Consider the following 16787-nt stretch of genomic DNA (forward strand, 5'->3'; position numbering starts at 1 on the left):
TGTAACTTTGATCACTTGGTTAAAATGGCCCTCACCAGGATTCTTTCCTGTAAACTTGTCCTTTGTATTAAGTTTATGGAGAGATACTTTGAGACTATGTGAATACATTTCTTATCAAACTTTCACCCTCTAGTTTTAGCATCCTTTAGTTGACTATTTCCTAAAACAATTACTGCTATGGGGTTTTCAAAAATGTGATTTTCTAACGCTATTATTAGTTGGCATTCTACTATAAGAAAGAATTTTCCAATTTTTGCTTTCCCCACATACTTGATATTACCACTGTGGACTGTCAGAGTCATATTTTGTTCAAAGGAGTGTATATATATATATATATATATATATATATATATACACACACACACACATATACACACATATATATATATATACTTTTGAATAATTTAAATATGAGACCCTCTATAGCATTTATGAATCTTTGAAACAATAGATATGGGATATGTAAGGGTAAGTGGGATATGTTTTTGTAAATGATTATTATTTTTTAAATATATTTTTGTTGCCTTTTTATTGTAAAATACATAACAAAATCTATCATATTAGCCCTTTTTAAGTATACAGTTCATTGGCATTAAATACATTTACAGTATTGTAGAACCATCACAACTATTCATTTCCAGAACTGTTCCATCATCCCAAACAATAATTCTGTCCTTTAAATAATAACTCTCCATTCCCTGCTTTGCCCAGCCCTTGGTAACATTATTCTACTTCTTTCTTTATGAATTTGCCTAATCTCTATGTAAGTGGAGTCACAATATTTATTCTTTTGTGTCTGGCTTATTTCACTGAGCAAAATTATTTGGTGTCTTTTCTGACACCAGATGACATAGTTTCATTTCCAAATCTCAGACATCCACTGGGTTTCCTACAATTCCATTGAATTCTTTTTTCCCCTTTATTTTTAAAAATTTTATTTAAATTCAATTAATTAACATACAATGTATTATTGGTTTCAGAGGTAGAGATCATGGTTCATCAGTCTTATGTAACACCCAGTGGTCATTACATCAAGTGCCCTCCTTAATGTCCATCACCCAGTTACCCCATCTCCCCACCAACCTCCCCTCCAGTGACCCTCAGTTTGTTTCTTATGATTAAGAGTCTCATGGTTTGTCTCCCTCTCTAGTTTCATCTTTATTTTTCCCTCCCTTCCCCTATGATCCTATGTTTTGTTTCTTAAATTCCACATATGAGTGAGATCATATGATAATTTCTGACACTAACTATTGGAGTGAGGTAACACAGACCCTACAAGGTAAGGCTTAGTCCCCTAAGACTGTTTCTGCTTCATGCCAGTTGCAAATAGGGCCTCCAGGCGCCCCCCACTTCTGCCTCTGCTTGGCCTATTACAAATTTGGAGATTTCCATGACCTCGCATATTACCCTCCTCAGGTTGGATAATTAATAGAATAACTCACAGAACTCAGGAAAATGCCATACTTACAGTTTTATTATAAAGGATGCAACTCAGCAATAACCAAATGGGAGAGGGCAAGGTATGGGAATACGTAGTGTGTCAAAACTTCCTTTTCTTTCTGTGTGTTCCACCTTTCCAGCATATGATGTGTTCACCAATCCAGAAGACTCCCCTAAACCTCATCTTCGTGTTATTCATTGACTTGGCCACTGGTAGGCCTCTCTTCTCCCTGGAGGTTGGGGATGAGGCTGAAAGTTCTAAACCCTCTAATCACATAGTTTTCCTGATAACTGCTCCATCCTGAAACTATCGAGCCTTTCCCCACCATACCCAACTAGGAAGCATTAGCATAAGACAGGTATTCCTATCACTCAGAAAATTACCAGGATTTTAGGAGCTCAATGCCGGGAGCTAGGAACAAAGACTACATATATGTATATTTTATCACACAATAATGTTTCCAAGGTTCATTCATGTAGCATGTATCAGAATTCATTTCTTTTTATGGCTGCAAAATATTCAACCATATATTATGTATGTCCATAACACATTTTGTTTATCCAAAGTATTGTTTCTACCCTTTGGCTATTGTGAATAATGTTCTTATGAATTGGTGTACCAGTATCTGTTTGAGTCTCTGCTTTCAGTTCTTTTTGATATATACCTAGGAATGGAATTGCTGGGTCATGGTAATTCCATATTTAACTCTGAAGAGCCGCCAAACTGATTTCCACAGACTACCATTTTATATTCCTGATAGCAATGTACCAGGATTCCATTATCTCCATATCCTCACTAATACTTGTTATTTTCAATTTTTTGGGAAATAACTATCCAAATGGTATCTTATTGTGGTTTTGATTTGCATTTCCCTGATGACATGATTTTGAACATTTTTTCATTTGCTTGTTGGCCATTTGCATATTGTCTTTGGAGAAATGTCTATTCAAGTCCTGTTTTTGTTTTTTAGAGTTCTTTATGTGTTCTGCTTATTAATCCCTTATCAGTTATATGATTTGCAAATATTTGATCCTATTCTGTGGGTTGTGTTTTTAGTCTCTTGATAGTGTCCTTTGTGGAACAAATTTTTTAATTTTGTTAGGATCTAGGGGTGCCTGGGTGGCTCAGTCACTTGGGCCTCTGGCTCTTGATTTCAGCTCAAGTCATGATCTCAGAATCATGGGATTGGCCCCATGTCGGGCTCTACACTCAGCAGAGAATCTGCTTGTGATTCTCTTTCTCTCCCTCTCCCTCTGCCCCTCTACCCATCTCTAGAATGGATAATAAATCTTTAAAACATTTTTTTTTCTTTAAAACATTTTTTTGTGGAGATCTAACTTATCTACTTTTCCTTCTGTTGCTTGTGTTTTGGTATCATATATAAGAAATCATTGCCAAATCCAATATGAAGTTTTGCCCTATTTTTTCTTCTAAGAGTTTTATAATTTTAGTTCTTAAGTTTAGATCTTTAACCCATTTTAAGTTAACTTTTCTGTCTGGTGTCAAATTTATACTTTGCATGTGGATGTCCAGTTTTCCAGAACCATTTGTTGAAAAGATTGTCCTCTCCATATGTGGTCTTGGCACCTTTCTCAAAAATCAACTAGTCATAAATGCAAATGTTTATTTCTGGACTCTCTATTCTATTCCATTGGTCTATATGTCTATCCATATGCCAGTACCACTGTTTTGATTACTATAACTTTGTAATAAGCTCTGAAATCTAGAAGTATGAGTCCTCTTTGTTCTTTTTAAAGATTGTTTATTTGGAATCATTTGAGATTCCATATGAATTTTAGGATGGGTTTTCCTGTGGGTTTTTTTTATAATAAATTTATTTTTTATTGGTGTTCAATTTACCAACATACAGAATAGCACCCAGTGCTCATCCTGTGGGCTTTTGATAAAGATTGTATTCAATCCATACATTGCTTTTGGAAGTATTGTCATCTTCACAATATTAAGTGTCCAATGAATAGGATACTTTCCATTTATTTATATCATCTTGGATTTCTTTGAGCAATGTTTTATAGTTTTGAATGTTCAAGTCTTTTGAATTTTATTCTTTTATTCTATTTTAAACAATTGCTTTCTTAATTTACTTTTCAGTTGTTCATTCTTTTTTTTTTTTTTTTTAATTGAAATAAGTTTATTTGCAGGAGAAGAACATCTGAACATCAGGTACAGTCTGATCCACAATGATCCAACAACAGTCGGGACTCATTCTGGGAGTGCTCTTGGGCAGTTTGGAGGAGGAAGTCCATGTGGAGCAACAGCTGAACAGTTACCAAACTTCATAAAGCCATCCAACCTGAGTATTACACGATACATAATGACATGGTAATAAAAATACAATAGCAAATACTCACTACTTTGTGAGTTACAGTTACAATATAAACAGTTTAGGCCTTCTTTAAAAAAATGAAAAAAATATATCTATTACAGCTTTATTTCAAGCATTTTCAGTTGGATACAACTTTATATATTTTCACTCACAATAGACAGCAAAAGAATGCCTTCTGAAGTATCTGTTGATAAAATATATTACTTGTTTAAGTGTTTGCACTATGAAACGCACTTTGCCAGGTAGTTCAGATAAGAGAATGAAACTGTGCAGTGCCAAATCCAGGCTGCTGATCAAGACCTGTATTGTTTTCATATTTGTCTAAAAAAGTTCACGTCGAAGAAAAAAGAAGGGAGAATGTAAAGAGAACCAAAATTATTCTTTTTCAGTGAAGCAGTTTAATTCCAGAGAAAAGGCTTTCCATTTTGGATTCCAAGAGTGTTGTCCCAAAGTTGAAGCTGATCCTTCAGGCCAAGGAGCTGCGTCAGCTGTGGCGGCGGTGTGCACTGAGGAAGCTGGGAGAAGGTGTTAACTGAATGCTACAGAGATGGCCACTGATAACACAGCTTTCTAGAGGCCTCTGGCCATGGGGGCGGGGGTGAAGGGCGGCCAGGAATACTGGTGCAAAGGTAGAGTGTGCTCACTGAACTGCACACATAGAGCTCCTAGGAGGGTTAACAGTTCTTGACATAGGTTCCTGATTGTAGTTTACAATATCTGCCTTCACCACCCTCTGTGACTGTTCTATTTCTGCTTTGTTTAACTTGATTCCAAGGATTTCAGCAGCAACCTTCTGAAAACACAGGAAGACAGAGTCTCCTGTCTTTGCTGAGACAAAGTGGCTACTTAAACCATTTTCCTGGCAAAGCCGTAAGTGTTTTTCAAGTTTTACCATTCGCATATGCTCCAAATCAATTTTATTGCCCACCAACGCAACCAGCGGCTGAGTTTCTGACTCCTCGCTCACTTTCTTCATCACAGAATACCAGTCTTCCAAATTCTCAAAGCTTTGATAATTTGTAATATCATATACCAAGAGAATTCCCTGTGCTCCATAGATATATTTATCCAACATCTTGCCTCCTATTGTCTGTCCTCCTATATCCCAAACTTGAAGAGTAACATTCAAGTTTCCTGGAAGTGTTATCCTTCTCAAAAAGAAATCCGGTCCTATAGTTTGTTTGTACTGTTTCCCAAAAGTTTCTTGAGCAAAGCACGTAGCTAAGGAGGTCTTCCCGGAGGTGCCGTCCCCCAGCACGACGATTTTCAGTTGCCGGTCCTGGCTCTCCTCCTCCGAGTCCCACATGGTGTCCCGGGAACCAGGCCCGCTCCCCCACCCCCACCCCCACCCCCACCCCGAGGTAGAGGGAGGAAGGAGGGGGCGTCTCCGGGGGCGGGAGGAGAGGAGGACGGGCGGCAGTGGGGGCAGGACCCCCCGCCCGGTGTCTCAGCGGCCGCTGGACGTAACTAGGGTGAATCACTCTCCGGGCGCCATCTTGCCCGCCTCCCCTCCCCTCCTCAGTTGTTCATTCTTAATGTACAGAAATACAAGTGCCTTCTGCGTGTTAGTTTGGCTTGTCAACTTTGCTGAATTCATCTATTATCTTTAACAGTTTGTGGTTTTTTTTGGTGGAAACTTACAGTTATCTGTATATAAATTCATGTCATCTGCAAACAGATAATTTTACATCCTCCTTTCCAATTTGGATCTTTTATTTCTTTTTCTTGCCTAATTACTCTGATTAGAACTTCTGACAGTATGCTGAATACATGTGGTAGAAGTGTGCATTTTTGTCTTTATATGATTATTTTTCATGTTCAAAGATGAAAGAATAGATGTGAATCTTCTATCTCTTTCATGTTGTTTGTTGATTTCTAAACATCAGGCTGGTTTGTGTTATTAGGGTTATTTTGAATTCTGGGTGGCTTTATGAACATAATTCTATATCTGTAAAACATTTGTTCTGTCTTGGTCATTCCATTTAATTTACTCTACAGAAGCTATTTACTTGTCCTATTCTTAACTCTAATATGTACTGCCATCCAACAGTATTGAAAACCAAGTACTCATTTATTCAAATGAGTAATTCAATTCAAATCAGACTTATTTATTCAAAACCTTTGTTTAAACTCCATGTTTAACATTATTTCCCCATTTAGGACTATTGTTTTGTAGGTAAAAGAACACATTCATCAACTGGCAGGCAAAATTGAATTCCAAGCAGAAACTCCCACTTTTAAAATTTGGTTGTCAATATATTATCTTTTACAAGTCAAAAATGACACTAAACTCTGTAACTCTAAATCAGAAGACACTCTTTTCTCAAAAAGCAACATACTATTTGTCCTTCCTCAAAAATTCTGTAACAGGAAACTGTCTTTGGCTTTTTCTGGATCAACAAAGGAAGAAAAAGGATTCTCAACAAAATGTATATAATAAAAGCTTTGTAAGTTTCTGACATTGAAATTGGGCTTGTCTTGGTATCTGTTAAATTGTGGAAGTAAAAACACACTCATATTTTTAAAATCTAATTTTCATTATGTCAAAGTAGTACATATGCTGAATAAAACTTATAAGGAACAGTAGCCGTTCTCTATCCTCTCTTTCCCCTCACCTCCCATATCCTATTCTAGACACAAACCCTTTCAGTTCTAGCTACTTTTGCTAATTACTTCTAACTAACATGGTCATATACCACTACTTCTAGGTTTATCTGCTGATTTTCCTGTGGATTTCCTACTAAGAAAGCTGGTGATTTAATTCGTTTTTCTCCACTGCTTCCCATACCTCTCCTATTCCCATTCTACCAATAGATTTATCACAACTTTGGATAAAATTAGGATCCAGTGTTATTTGCAACTATGCAAATATGTTTACAGCTTAGCCATATATGTATTATGATTACATTTCCTTTTTTGAACAGCCTTCTCACTTGCCCTGCTGAATTAGTAATTATTTCACTTTCTATTTGGTTAATTTTCCACTGGCCCTAATAGTTCTTCCCCAACTACAAAGTTGTTAAAAAGTCAAAATAATGTTACAGTGATGCACATCAGCCAGTCTGCTGCACTCTACCTCTGCTGGAGACTTCTGTACATGTGTTGCAGTCTGGCATAGTTTCTGTCTGATCCTGCTGTGGCATCCTAACAAATCCTCTCACTTCTTTCTCTTGGATTCCTGCTTTCTGGATCCCATTCTTCCTTTTTCTTGGTTTAAGCTCAGTTTTGGTGGGACACATCCTCCAGTAGTTTCCTGAGAAAGGTTGCATGAGACACACATGTTTAAGCTTTTGAGCAGCTTCACATTTGTTTGGTAGATTACCTGGAGGTAGAATTCTATGATTGAAATCATTGTCAGAATTTTTTTTTTTTTAATGTGAGGCTTGAATTCTTGAACCCAAGATCAAGACCTGAGCTGATATCAAGAGTTGGACACTTAACTGACTGGACTATGTAGGTGCCTCCATTCTCAGAATTTCTGAATCATTTTCTATTATCTTCTAGTGTCTATTATTGCTTATCTAAGATACTTGGCATTTTGGTTGTGTTTTCTGTGGGACCTGTTCTCTCTGGTAGTTTTATTTTATCCCAAGTCTCCTGAAATTTGTTGATACTTGTTTAGCTCTTTATTCTTTGAGCTGAGTATTTGGTGGTTTTTTTTCTTTCTTTCTTTTTAACTTTTTTTTAAATTATAATTTTAAAGATTTACTCTCGTAGGAATTTTCAAATATGCAATACAGTATTGTTAACTCTAGTTAACATGCTGTACATTGCATCCCCAGGATTTATTTATTTTATAATTGAAAGTTTGTACCCTTTGACTCCCTTTACCCATTTTGCCCATCTCCTTAACCTCTGCCTCTGGAAACTATCAGTCTGTTCTCTATATCTATGAACCTGGTTTTGTTTGTTTTTAAATTACATGTGTAAGTGATATCTTAGGCTATTTCTCTTTCTCTGACTAATTTCACATAGCATAATGTCCTCAGGGTCCATCCATGTTACACAAATGGCAAGATTTTTTTATGACTGAGTAATATTAGACACACATACACCATATCTTCTTTATCCATTCATCTGTCAATGGGCACTTACGTTATTTGCAAATTTTGGCTATTATAAATGATGCTTCAATGTACACCAGGATGCAGATGTCTTTTTGAGTTAGTGTTTTCGTTTTGTTCAGATAGATAGCCAGAAGTGGGATTGCTAGATCATATGGTAGTTCAATATTTAATTTTTGGAGGAACGCCCATATTGTTTTTATAGGAGCTGCATCAATTTACATTCCCACCAACGGTGCACAATGGTTCCTTTTTCTCTACTTCACCAGGATTTGTTATCTCTTATCTTTTTGATAGCAGTCATTCTAACAGGTGTGAGGTGATATCTCATTGTGGTTTTGTTGAGCATCTTTTTATGTACCTGTTGGCAACCTGTGTGTTTTCTTTGAAAAAAATGGCTATTAAAATCCTCTGCTCAGTCTTCAATTGGACTGGTTTTGTTTTTGTTTGCTGTTGAATTGTATGAGTTCTTTATATGTTTTGGATATTGACCCCTTATCAGATATGTGATTTGCAAATATTTTCTCTCATTCAGTAAGTTGTCTTTTTATTTTGTTGATGGTTTTCTTTGCTGTGCAGAAGCTGCCTAATTTGATGAGTTCCACTTGTTTATTATTGCTAGTATTGTCCTTGCTTTTGATGTCAAATCTTGAAAAGTCATCACTAAGACTGATGTCAGGGAGCTTACTGCCTATGTTTTCTTCCTAGAGTTTAGTGATTTCAGATCTTACATTCAAGTCTTCCATTACTTTTGAGATAATTTTTGTGTGTATGGTTTCATTGTTTTGCATGTGTCTGTCCAGTGTTCCCACTGATACTGATTCTGGAGACTGAGGGAATTGTTTGTTTTTCTGTGCAAATCAAAGAAATAGACCAAGATTTATGTCTAGGCAGGTTAGGGTCAGTGCCAGATGAGCTCATTGGGGCCTTCTACACAATTCTTGAACTGGACAAATCCAACAAAAGCTAGGGTCTGGAGACCATGACATCCAAGTAAACTTTATGCTCCTGAGACTCTGCAGAATTTGGTCTTTCTTGATTTTCCCAGCAACTCTGTAAGATATTCCTATTTTAACCTCAGGAAATTGAGGTTTAGAGTTTATACAACTTGCTGAAGTTCACAAAAGGAAATGTCAGAATTGAGATTTGAACCTGCCAAGTCCCTTCTCATGCCTATTGCTATGCTTCCACATCCTCTATGATCTTTGTTTAATATTTCTTTTTAAACACAACATCTGGAGTTGATACTGTGGTTCTGATATGACCAGAATTGAATACAATAAAGCTATTCTTTCTTTAACTGCTCTTATCAATGAGCTCAAGATTAACCATCTGATACATTTACATTGACCATCTGATCCATTTGGCTCATATTAAATTTATTATCAATACAAAAATCACAGCCTTTTCACAAGAACTGTTTTAAAGCCACATATCATCTGCAAAAGGAAGGTGAGATAAGAATTTATTTCTCTGAATCAGACATGGTTGATTATCTATCCAGGATCCATTCCTTCCTTCCTTTCTTCTTCCAAAAAAGAACCCTAACTTTATTCATGTATCTACCCCTTTTCCAGGAAGTTCGTGTATCTCAGGGAATTCTGACCCCACTTGCAATTCCTAAGATGGCCCAATCTGTCTAAAGATGATCTTATGTCCTTGATCTGTTAATAACTTTGACCTGGGAGATGGAAGTAGAAGTGAGCCAGGGACTTTGGGAAAATTCTTTCTCATTTTTTTGGGTGAGGTCTTGGAAATGACCCTTTCTCTCTTTGTCTGGATTTATTGTCTGGATCCAGTGAGCCCTGGATCTGCTGTGAGGTTGTCACTTTCAGCCTGGGAAGAAGCCAGCCTCACTGGAGGCCAAAGAGAAAGGTTTACAGGAAAATAGAGATGGAGCCATTAGACTAAGTCAATCCTCAAAGACATCCTATCTCTGGACTTCCAGTTATATGAGCCAATTACTTTCTCTTGTGTTTAAATCTTTAAATTGATTTTTTTTTATTACCTGCAATTTATGTATCTTGACGGATGTGGGGTTCAAATGATACAACATGTGATTTGTTATATACTAGTTTCTTTTCTCTAATACTAGAGAGTAGCCTGATGTGGTCATCACATGTAAGAGCTTTGTGTTTCAAGGTTCTCAGTATCCTGGGTCTACCTCCTCCCAGTCAAGTGACCTTGGGTAGAATTACTTACTCTCCCAAACCAAAGTTCGCCTCTATGAAAAGCAAGGGTCATAAAAGCTCCTATCTCACAGGTTTGCTGAGAGGATTAATGATGAAATCATCCCTGTAAAGGGGTTTAGTACTTTGTGGTATCTGGTTGCATAGTATAGACAGTACAAAGCTTAAGACCTGGCTCATGATAAGTACTTGGTACTCAGTAAGTATCTGCCATCATTATTTACTTTCCTGGTGTGTATATGTGCAATTTAACTGTGGAATCTTTATTAAATATTTCATATGTGTCCCTTTTAAATTTTATATTCTCTATTTCACCCTATCATTCCAAGTTGTAATGATCTCTCTGACTCTTTCATCAACGTACTGATATTTCTTTCTTTTTTATACATTATGCATTTTAATTCTACCCCTAAGTGTTCTATAAATATGGCCGAAACCAGGAGCTCAAAGAATTTAATAACTTGCTAGCAAATTGCTGATCCATCGACAAAAGTCCTTGATTTTTCCACAATTACCACCACTGTCTCCAATCTCAGCCCTGCTCCTGGCCCAAGAGGGCTGCAGGCAATCTTCCTTGGTGTTGTGGAGACTCAGTGGGTACTGTGGTGCACCACCATCCTCCTGCAGACAGAGATGCTTTCCCCTCAGCTGATGAAGGCTCAGAGCTGGGTGTCTCTCCTGGAATTGCCCTCTGTTAAAAGGGCTGCAGCATTACCCATAGGCACATCCCTCCCCAGGCACTAGCTCACCTCCAGTGACTAGCCCATGGTGGGAAAAAGATAGACCTTGTCTCTTTCTCAATTCAGGATGTCTCTAAAAGGCCACTCCAGCTCCAGGCCTCTCCCTGGAGTTGGTGGCAATATCTTCCAATTGCACAGTAGTTCACCACCTTCTCCTGCCTGTCCTGAACCTCATGGTCCAGAGACCATAGCCCTTTGCATGCTAATATCCATCTTAGAAACTAACTGCCCTGCTTGTCCAGCTCTGTGCATGTACTCTATTTCTAGCTCTGACCATGCTCCTCAGACCCTAGTTCTGATCATGGAGTTCTCAACTCTGAATTTTTTGTCATTTCTCATCTTCAATGCTGGGTACCTGTGAATCTCTTGCCCACCCATATGCTGGAGCTGTGAGTATTGCCTGCTCCTAGGCTCCTGGATTTAATATATGGTTCTCCTAGATCTCTTGATAAATTAACTTTCTCCAAGAAAGAATCAAAATTAGTGTGGTATGACTTGTTAGCAAATCAACACTAGTTTTAGCTGTTTATCTCTTCCTTTTCTAAGTGATTACAAAACACCTTCTTGATCAAGAGAGCTAGAATTGTCTTAAGCAGGGTATCTATGAGTTAAAACAATTCACTTGGCTTTCAATATCTGCATTTTCTTTCATTATGAGTCTGCTGTTCTCAGAATCCACCTCTGCCCCCTCTTGAAAATTAGGACATTCATTCATTCAAGTTCCTCCTGAAGATTTTGGTCCCTATACTCCTGTTCAAAATTCCTTGGATATTAGTAATTATAAATTCTAATTCATCTGGATCTAGAGATTTGAAAAATCAAAAGCAATGAGGAATTACCATGTTTTGACCAGCATATTTAAAGCCTCAAGTCTTTTGAAGAGAACTTATTTATATTTCTAGTTTTGAGATATTTTCTAATGAAGAAGACCATATCTAAGTTAAAAGTGAATGCTTTTGCTGTGCTATTAAAAGTTTTGCTTTGTTATTGAATGTTTTAAATTTGTTTCTTACTATTCTGTTAGGAAACAGTTTAGTACTCACATCATGGGTATTTGCCATGTGCTAAATTCTTTACAGATATGACTTATTTCTACCAATCCTAGGAAATAGAAATTATGATCTCTATTATAAAATATATGAAATGGTCACATTTATATGGAGAAGTAGAAATGTAGGCCCCCTGCAGAGATTAAGGAACTTGCTCATGGTCATGTCACAATTGGGAACAGAAGAGAGAATCCCTCCCCAGCTCTCCCATGTCCACACCAGAGCCTGCCCCTTTCCCCTTCCGTACACTGCTCCTCACTGGGCCATGGCCCCACACATAGGTCTGTCCTTCTCTTGGTGCTACTTAAAAAGCTCCCTTGTTGTCTGTGATGGTTAATTTTGTGTGTCAACTTAACTAGGCCACAAGATACCCAGATATTTGGTAACATTATTCTGGGTATGTCTGTGAGGTTGTGTCTGGAGGAGATTAATGTTGGAATTGGTAGATGGAATAAAGCAGATGGCCTTCCCTAACATGAGTGGGTATTATTCAGTTTGTTGGAGGCTTGAATAGAAAGGGAAAAAAAGAGGGGTAAAAAAAGAATTTGCTCTCTGCCTTTTTTTGTGCTGGGACAAAGGTCTTCTGAAATAGGTCTGGGAGTTACACCAGTGACAGGTGGCAGATCACAACAGTTCTCACCCTCTATAATCATAGGAACCAATTTCCAATAATAAATCTCCTGATATGCGTCTATATCTCCTATTGGTTCTGTTTCTCTGGAGAACCCTAATATGTTGTTCTCATTTGCTACTTCAGCCTGGAATGCCAATCTAGAGTTTCATGTCATGCCATTTTAGAAATTGTTCTTGGACATTTGGCATTTCTTTCCTCTTTCATAAGTATCTGTTAAAACTTAAGATTACCAGATGGTAATTTGGGTAACTACAAGGATTTTGATGTGTACCTTCCATTTCTTCATCCTTCAGTAGTGTTGCTATTATGAAGATTTACATTTTTCATCTCTCCTTCTTCTTGAGTCATCTTCCTTTTGTAGAATCTCCAGATACAGAAATGTGGCTATTTTTATCTTAAGTCAAGAATGTCTGTGTTCAGAATTCCTTTGCTTAGCTTTTAGGGTATTATGGCTTTTTACCTTTCCAACCAGTTCTGTTGTTCACAATTGAGATAGAGTAACAATTTTTCGTATTCTTCTTTCTACTGAATGTGGGATGTAATTAACTTCAAGGCAAGTCAAGATTTACAAATTGCACTTTGTTTGTTTCTTCTTGGTCCAGTGAGATTCTTAGCATCAGTTTTCATATTTCATGGACTCCTGTCCAATTTTGGAAGGGAGTTGTGGATTTTGTTGTTGTTGTTGTTTTCTTCCTTTACTTGAACCTTCTTGCTTTCTAAAATCTCCTCTTTCATTCTCTATTACTTTTGAGCTCTTGGTGTTTTTTTCCCCTAATACTGCAAAGCGTACCTTTTTGTTAAAAAAAAAAAGTAGCCATAAATGCACAAGGGAAATAAAAATAAATCAGGAGCAAATTTTGATAGCTCATTTCCTTCAAGTTGTCAAGGTGACATATTTGTATTCTAGTTCACATTAGTTTTCTCTAAGTCTTTAGTGCTAAGAGCAAGTACTATTTCTTTTAAGAAACTTATCCACCCTTAGCATATCTCCTACAAACTTTATCCTTCAAATAAATATTTATGGTTAGTGGCATTAAATAAAAATGAAATGTACCCTCTTCCTCTGATTTTTCTGAAGTTAAACAAGATCCACCTTGATGAGTGTTTGAGTGACATTCCTGGTTACCTGGTGCCCTGGTGCCCAGTTCTAGAATGATGATTTATAAGAGTATTTTTACTTCTATTTTAAAATTGACCCACACTTCACTCTTTCTGATGTACCGTTGTCTGGGCTTTGAAAGCATCACTGAGTACCCACCATCACAACTGAGATACAGAACTGTTGTGTCACCCACCCCCAAAATTAATGCATATGCCACTTTTGTAGTCAACCCTTCTCCAACTTCATCCCCTGGTAACTACTAGTCTGCTTTTCATCCCTAAAGATTTGCCTTTTCCAGAATGTCAAATCAGTGGAATCATACACTAGATAGCACTTGAGGTTTGGCCTCTTTCATTTACCATAATAGAGATTTGAGATTCATCTATGTCATTACATGTATTTCTAGTTGGTTCCTTTTTCTTGCTGAGCATTATTCCATTGTATGGATGTACCATAATATGTCTAATTGTTCCACAGCAGGGGGGCATTGGAGTTTGTTCGGTTGCTGGCTATTGCAAATAAAGCTGCTATAAATATTTTTGTACAAGTCTTAGGTGAGCATAGTTTCTCAATTCACTTGGATAAATACCTAGGAATGAAATTGCTATGTGTGTTAGTTTCATAGGATTTCTGTAACAAATTACCACAAATTTTGTGGCTTAAAACAATGGAAGTGGATTCCCCCACAATTCTAAAGGCCAGAAGTCCAAAATTAAGGAGTCAGCAAGGCCACATGAAGGAAGAATCAGTTCCTTGCCTCTTTTAATTTTTGGTATTTGCCAACGTCCTTGGTTTGTGGCCACATGGCTCTGATCTCCATCTCTGTCTTCATATTGCCCTTGCCTCTGCCTTCTTTGCATGATCATATTTCAGCATGTTGGCCTTTGACTCCAGGTGACAAAGAAACACATTTAGTCTGAGTGCACACAGCTCCTCTCTGAGGCTTATCGATGGAACAGAGGATGTATGGGGAATCCAGGTTGCACTCTAGGGATATTTATTTTTATGAGTGTTTCTTCAGTCCTGCTACTTCATTCTGGGTTCTCTCTCTTTCTCTTTTGGCTCTATCAGGGTTCTTGGTTGCAAACAATGGAAACTAATTCTGGTAAACGTAAGCAGAAGAACACTTTTTGTGAGGGTATTGGATACCTTGCATTTTCAATGGAAAGTCTACATTTCTGGACTTCAAAGATGCGTAGTCACTGAAAGAACCTACTAAGGGCACTCTTGCTCTTGAGCTCCTGCTCCATGTCCCAGGCTTCTTGTCTCTACCACCCATGTCAAGAATAATTTCTGCCTCATCACTTTTACATTATCTCTCAATATTCAAAGCTCTAGGCAGAAGCATCTTATTGGAAACATGCTTTAGCTGTGAGGTAGCTGAGAAGAAATTGTAACTGTCCCTTCACATTACCTACCCTACTGGGAGCATCCTATTCCCACAAATTTGTTTTTTTCCAAAATAGGAAATGTGTTTAGCTTCTAGATAGCGAAAACAAAACGAAACTCACAAATGTTTGCTACAAATATTACAGAGTATTACCTGGGTGGCCCGTGGATTAAGTGTCTGACTCTTGATTTGGGCTTAGGTCATGATCTCGTGGGTCATGGGCTTGAGCACACAATCAGGCTCCATACTGGGCATGGAGCCTGCTTGGGATTATCGCTCTGCCCCTCCCTCCGCCCACCCTTGCCCTTATCCCCCCAACCCTGCTTGTGCACTTTTTCTTTTTCTCTCTCAAAAAACAACAAAAAAGCTACAGATTTCCTTTAGTAATTTTTTTTAAGTTTCAGTAGGAATGACTGTATTTCTTCTTCTAGACCCATAGAGGATGAATTTGTCTTACTTTTAATCTCTATTACTGTTTTCTTTTGGAACTGAGGAGGAAACATAAACCTTGACCTCACAGCATTATCTTGACCAGAACTTCTTACACTGCCCAGATACTTTAGCTAATGCTTATCACTTGGTGAGCCCTTGTTCCCTTGTTTACTATATCAAAAATGTCATACCCTAAGTTACCTCATAGTTTTTAAAAACAAACAAACAAACAAACAAAAGTTGGGCCAATGGTAAAGAAATTTTTGAAGCCTACCTAGTTGGCATGTGCCTCTATAATAGATTTGAAACCTTGTCCTACTTCTCAGACCCTCTTAACTTCCTCCTCTCTCTCACTTCTTTGGTTGGCCCACTGCTTGCACCATGTTGGCCTACCACTTTTGGACTTTGTTAATACTCTACACAGAAGAATATGACATTTGCTTTTCTGAGTGGCTGCCAGTGGATGGATTGGCATCCATGATCAATGGGTGATACTACCAGGGCATGTGAGGGAATTAGCTCTCCTTGAGGTGAATACCAGCAAGGGGGAGCCAAGTGATGAGTGGAAGTGAGGCCTGTGCATTCCTGCATTCCCTTCCTTTCTCTCTGTGGTGGACTACTCTTTACAACCCTTCTAGAAAATGATAAGTGGTGAATAAACATACTGCAGAGCAACCTGCTGTTTTTCATTGTCACTGAATGAAAAACAGCTTGAGCAGTAATACTAACACTTCCCATTATGCTGTGTCACAGTTCTGCTAGCCTTACCTCTCTTTTTTACTTTACCATCGCTGTTCTCAGCTTGCATTTCCTAAATAAAGTATTGGCATCTTAATCCTTGCTTCAGGCTCTGCTTTCTGGAGGATCGAGGGCTAAAAGCAAGACATGGATTTTAAGACAACAACTCTCAGTGGACTTACTCTGTCCGCAGCTACTGAATGTGACAGGTATAAGGCTCATTTCCATATCCGTCGCATTCTGAAAATCCAGGGAAGAAGTAGGGAATTTGCCTCTTACTCCTAACAGAAATTCTAGACAAATCCAATCTTCCATAGCATACAGTTTTGATGCTATAAGTTTATAAATCTGAGCAGCAATGATTTATAAAGCTATGCTTCTGATACAAAAGTCAGAAGCAGGGAGAGAGGTGGGGTTTTAATAATACCAAGCAGATCAAGAATAATATAAATAACTATGAACTGGCTGGAATTAGGGATAGACAGTCCAGTGTGAGCACCAGCAGTAGGGAGTCCAAGAAGGCTTGTGCTTTATCAGTCCTCATCACGTTTCCATTGGAAAACTGAAACACATTAGCAGACTCACAAAGACTAACCGAAAAGTGTCTTCTGTACAATAATCATCTCTCATCATTTGAACAGTAATTCTGCCTTCTGTTAATGAT

General features: G+C 37.8%; 1 pseudogene; it reads right to left on the reverse strand.

The window, feature by feature from the left end:
* Positions 1–3874: 3874 nt before the first annotated feature.
* LOC144300635 (ras-related protein Rab-28 pseudogene) lies at positions 3875–5135 on the reverse strand (annotated as a pseudogene).
* Between the last annotated feature and the right edge of the window lie 11652 nt (positions 5136–16787).

The sequence above is a fragment of the Canis aureus genome, chromosome 28, assembly GCF_053574225.1.
Source record: "Canis aureus isolate CA01 chromosome 28, VMU_Caureus_v.1.0, whole genome shotgun sequence".
NCBI lineage: Eukaryota > Metazoa > Chordata > Mammalia > Carnivora > Canidae > Canis > Canis aureus.